Raw genomic sequence first — 6,057 nt, 5'->3', positions numbered from 1 at the left:
TTGAACAAGTTGCACCTCGAGGCTTTCATTGAGCACGAGTTTTGTTTCTGGCTCGAAAATGGCGCTTAGGTTCATGGCTGAGTATGGCTTAAAGGTGCACTGAAGAGGATTCTGAACATGTCTTTTTGCCGCGGGAACTTGACCTACACATTTCTAGCATTCTTAGAAACTGCGACTTATTGCCCTGTGTGGCTGATTTCCCCAATTAAAATGAATTAACGTCCGGCTCCCGCCTTTCTTTTTGAATTCTGCCTCGTACGGTGGGCAGAGTCGACCAACGCGTGGAGCGCCTTTCACCCAGTCCCGTGGAGGCTTTGCTTTCACTTTATTTTGTTTTTTAGGTTTTCATGAATAAATAGTTTCATTCGCAGATAATATAGCCGCAAAATAAGCCCGAAGAAATAAAAATACGCGCGGACTATTTGCTTCTACGGACTACTACGTATTACTCCGCTGATGGCAGAGCGGCAAGCCGCCACGGGACTGGGTGAAAGGCGCTCCACGCGTTGGTCGACTCCGCCCACCGTACGAGGCAGAATTAAAAAAAAAAGCTGGGAGCTGGACGTTAATTCGATTTAATTGGGGAAATCGGCCACACAGGGCAGTAAATCGCAGTTTCCAAGAAAGCTCGGAACGTGTAGATCGAGTTCCCGCGGCAAAAAGACAAGTTCAGATTCCTCTTCAGTGCACCTTTAAGGGGGATGGGGGGATCAGATCTCAAAAATCGCGAAAATAGTCGATTTTTTAAAAGTACACTTTTTGGCATCTCCAACACCGTTTCTATGCTGTACTGCAATATTTCACCCAAAAATAGCTTTAAGCACTCCAAATAAAATACATTTGTCGGCATCCACACATAGACAGTGTGTGTTAGCTTAGAACTTTCAGGCTTGTTTTCTCCAAAGTTTGTTTTAAGCTTCATACCTTGCTCGTGGAAAGCGTAGCACAGCAATGGGTGCATGGATTTTTACCCCGTTTGTTTTGTTGTGATCACTGAAATGTGGTCTGCGTTGAGACAGTCTCAGATTTACCATTTAGGCTCACATGTTTTTATTACACGGTAATTAGAGCACGATACATTCTAAACATAAAAGAAGGTGCATCTTGTGTCCTTTAATAAAAAGACCAGAGAAATTTAAAACAAAAATTGAGAGTGTCTTGATGTACACCACACTTCTTAGTAAGTATTACAAGCATTTACATGCCTGTAACCTGTTTTTTTGTCATGCTAGGCTTTCCACAAGCAAGCAACATGGGGACAGCATATGAACAAGGATAAAAGGGAACCTAGATAAGCTGTCATTGTGAAACTTTATATCTGACTGTTTGATGCTGTTTTAAGCCAGTCTGTCAAATTTCATCACTCTTAAGTCCAAAAATAGAAAAGTTGTCTTTGATCCCCTCATCCCCCCTTAAAGGTAATTGTACTTCGTCATACATGGAAGTACAGGTATGAGAGCAAATAAATCTGCTTCATTGGCTTGATGTGCTGCGGGACTTATGGGAAGCTTTTATTATGTTCTACTCTTAAGTGTACCAAGGCGAGCAGACACAGCCTTTGGCGTTGCACACCTAACACCATGTCACGCCAGGCATCGGCCAGAAACAGTCCTCTATCCACAAATGGCTCGGGCTTGCAAAATGCAGACTTTTGCACATGGCACAGTTCAGATGTTTGGAAGGTTGTGTTTGTAAACTACTTGTACTATTATTGTGCAGGTTCTTTGGTTGCAGTTGTAGAGTCGGTAAAGCAATGTGGTCTTCATTTCTTCCACAAAAACAAAAGAAAAGGGCTTGACGAAAAAGTGAAAAGTAGCCAGTTGATAAACTTTGAGCTACCTGTCATGTGAGCTACCTTTCATTTTTATTTGTATTAAAAATTCAAATAAAGATTGATTGATTGATTGATTGATTGATTGATTGATTGATTGATTGATTGATTGATTGATTGATTGAAGTACAATGTTGATGGGCAATACAATAAGTCTCGTCACGTCTTTGTACAATAGCTCAGATGCTGCATAATGGCTCCATCTGACATTATGACAGAATAATGGACGTTCATCAAACCTGTATAACAAAAAAAGCAAGACCCTCTGACATGTAATTGCTAATGTTGTATGGATTGCTTTAGCATGAGGGTGAATTAATGAGGCAGGAAAGATATGATGGAGCATTTGTTTTAATTTGAAATTGGAAAAAGAATTTTCCAAATTTGACTTCATGTACCGCAAGGATTCTGAAACTGGCTTCCTTGGAAGCCTCGGTTCCTTGAAGCACTTTTTGGGTTCCTCAAGCAACTAAATTTGTTCAAGCTTCAACCCCTGCTTTTTCTGTTAATCACTTTAGTTTGGGACTGACCATACTGTAATTACTTGCAGCGATCTACTTGACTCTACAATGAGTTAATAAATTTGGTCATATATTTTCTAAGGACCACGTTTCCGATTTTTTTTCCTGGCATGTTGGGCTAGAAGGGCAAAGGCTAAGACACACTGGACTGCTCAGCAGCTTTATAAGGCTGTTTGCATTCTTTGCCTTTCGCACCCTATAAAACCTTCATTTTCATTGATTCTAGGCACTGCCATTAAGATACCACTATGTTGCAAGAGTAACGTTTGCCAGTGTGCATCAAATTGTGCGTGTAAGAGTGTTGCGTTTAATGAACAGAGTGGTTGCGTGTTCATAACGGTGCACACCTGCATTGCTAAAGAATGCTGTTCTGTTTACTAGACTTCTCATTTACTTCAGTGTATCCGATAATTCGCCATACTAGTGGTCATTGTAATAAAGCACACTATCCACATCAGAATGGTTCTCTTTCAGCCTTCTGCCGCCGCGGTGGCTCAGTGGTTATGGTGCTCGGCTGCTGACCCGAAAGACGCGGGTTCGATCCCGGCCGCGGTGGTTGAATTTCTTTGGAGAAGAAATTCTAGAGGCCCATGTGCTGTGCGATGTCAGTGCACGTTAAAGAACCCCAGGTGGTCGAAATTTCCGGAGCCCTCCACTACGGCGTCTCTGATAGCCTTAGTCGCTTTGGGACGTTAAACCCCATAAACCAAACCAAACCATCTTTCAGCCTTCTTTTCAAGCACTTATTCTGGATGAAGTGTTTTTCTGGTAGACCGCATTAAAGTTCAACGGGACTCTGAGGATTACCCAAACAAAATTTTGTTCTTGGTAAAATTTGATTGGCTTTCCGTGGCTTTGTTGGTGTTGAATGAGCAGCAAGAAATGCTTTATAATGCCGAGATATTTGGGCTTGAAAGTGGATTATTTTTTGCCGCCCACTCGTGACCTCGATGATGACGTCAAGAACATTAGCACTCCGTGACTGCTGATTGGAAGTGGAGGGTGGTATGTTCTAGCATACAAAAAAAATGGGTCTGTGTACAACGGAAATTATTTGCGTCATTGCATTTTGCTTGTGAAAATGGCCAATAAAATCAATACCTGTATTGCATGTTCTTTGCCTTTTCCAGCTTATAAAACCTTCATTTTCATTGAATCTAGCCACTGCCATTAGGATGTGCTAATCAGTTGACAAAGGCCAACCTCAATTTGTCGTCAGTTTTCCTATATGGATTCCAAACACACGTTTTAGCAAAATGCCAGGTCTCTCTTTCATACAGGAACCTCTAAGCAAGACTGATCAAGGCTCCAAGAAATGTTGTTGAACAAACGCCAACAGCAGACTCATTAAGCAGCTGAAGCACAGAAGAGTGCAGGAACAGGGACTTTTACCATAACAGCGTTGGGTATAGTTAGGGGTTGGACTGTTTGGTTTAAACCGAAAAAAAAAAAAATTAAAAATTAAAGTAGTATGTCAAATTCAAGTTTCGAAATTCGGTTTTAACCGAAAAAATTCATTATTTTTGGCTTGCAAAGTGTGGCTAGCTGACTGCTGAATGCGTGTTACACACACAGTTAAAAAACTATGTAGGGAAGCCAGGGCCATGGTGGAATGGTGGTATTGTCAGATAAGTAGCACAGTTATGCGTTTTGAGGTATTGTTCCACTAACTTACATGCCTTTGCAGACCGGGAAGTATCAGCTGCTTGCCGTCTTCTGGCTAAGTACTGGTTCTTCACTATCATCATCTGCTTAGAGCAGATGTTCGGTTAATTAGGTTGATCAAACGCATCTGGGGCATCGGCACGAAACCACGAATAGGTGTCGCGAAAAAGTATGTTTTGGCTACTGCAATGATTGAGCGGCAGTTCCATTGCTGCCATCAACATGCTGACCTTATGATGCCCTGCCCTCTAACTCAACGCAGCCTGGCACTCTGACGATAACATGTCAGCCTAGCTCTTATAACATCCGTTTCTGTTTTCGTTTGCTGGCTATATTATTTAACTTTAATTGCTCTTTTAATGGGGGTAGCAATTTTTTCCACATGTGAAGCTCCAAGTACTATTATTTGCACATTAATTACTGGTCTTTATTTATTTATTGTACCCTCAGGGCCAATGGCATTACAGAGGGGAGTGGGTTAATTAGGATAAAGAACAATGAATATAATACAGTGAAAACAGGTAGTACAAAATAAATTTTCTCCAGAATAAAACAAACAACTTAAAATCAATGTACACAACACAGTGGAAACAGATATAACACATGATCAACTTCCTTCTGAATAAACAATGTTAGCTATTGCGTCGTGAAAGGTTTTGTTATCTGCAATGGCTGCAATATCGGGGGAAGGCGGTTCCATTCCACAGATGTGCGAGGAAGATATGACTGAAAAGAAGATTTGGTGTGGCATGTTGGGATGCCAACCTTGTGGTGGTGATCGATGCGACGTGGAATGTATTCTGGGGGTGATACGAAATAGTCGTGAAGCGCAACGTGATGATATAGCTTGTGAAATAGTGGTAGGCGACCAGTTTTACGGCGAGATTGTAACGGTGGGATTGACACGTTAGATTTCATGGCTGTGATGCTTGCCGTACAGTTGTAATTTGAAAGAATGAAGCGAACAGAATTATTTTGGACTAGTTCCAAGGAATATACGAGGTTTTCATGTGTAGGGTCCCATATTGATGCTGCGTATTCTAGTTTAGGACGTATAAATGGTAAATAAATTGTTCAGGATGAGAAAAATTATGAGATATACTTTAAATGACTTTTGACCACACCGAATTGGTACGTTAAGTCACCAGAAAAGTCAGTATTTCATTCATCGAAAATATTATTCGCCGAAAAAAATCTAAAGTAGCATCCCGAAGTGAAAACTGAAAAAAGTTCGCTGGGGTTTCAAAAAATAAAAACCGTAACGTCCATCCCCTGGGTATAGTAGAATTAAGTTTATTGCACAGTGCCGTATGGTCCTAAGCTACCCGATGCTATACATTGTTGTAGCAGTAAGATAGGTCAGGGTATTTTTTTTCTGAATTGATGCAGGAAAGCCATCAGTGATAACAGACATGGAAGAGCAAAGCGTTTGAAGACTAATATCTGGTGTTAACAGTCCAAGAAGACCCAACTATGTCCTTCCAACTTTTGTAACCCTGTCCCATACTCTAGAAACACTCCTTGCATTAGAGACAGGTCTGGATATATTGAAGTCAAAAGGGATAGCGAAATAGTTCGATATATTTATCAAATTATTTATTTCTCAAAATGGAAGCAGTATGTAGATATCAATGGAGCCCGTTCATGTTTCCTGGAGATTTACTCAGGTGTACCTCAGGGACTGGTTTTGGGACCGGTACTGTTTTAATATTTATATTCATGACCTTTCACAAGCTTTTGAACCCTCTATGTCTATTAAGCTGTTTGCTGATGACCGTATTATTTTTAGCACTATCAATTCAGTGAACGATCAGCTTGTCTTAGTGAAAATCTGCAGCTACTTGCAAAATAGTGTGACAGATGGGAAATGGTTATTAAGTTTGATGAAAAAAGTTTCTTTTTGCATCAGTAAAAAAACTTAAGCAATTTTTGTCTACAGCATATATAATAATTTAGTTGGAGATGTAAAAGAATGTAAGTATCCAGGTGTCACAGTAACTTGCAGGCTGAAATGGACGAAACGCATTGATAACATAGGTT

This window comes from Amblyomma mixtum, chromosome 8, assembly GCF_055824585.1.
Source record: "Amblyomma mixtum isolate Tamu chromosome 8, ASM5582458v1, whole genome shotgun sequence".
Classification (NCBI taxonomy): domain Eukaryota; kingdom Metazoa; phylum Arthropoda; class Arachnida; order Ixodida; family Ixodidae; genus Amblyomma; species Amblyomma mixtum.
The sequence above is the reverse complement of the archived record's forward strand: the minus strand, read 5'-3'. Positions refer to the sequence as shown.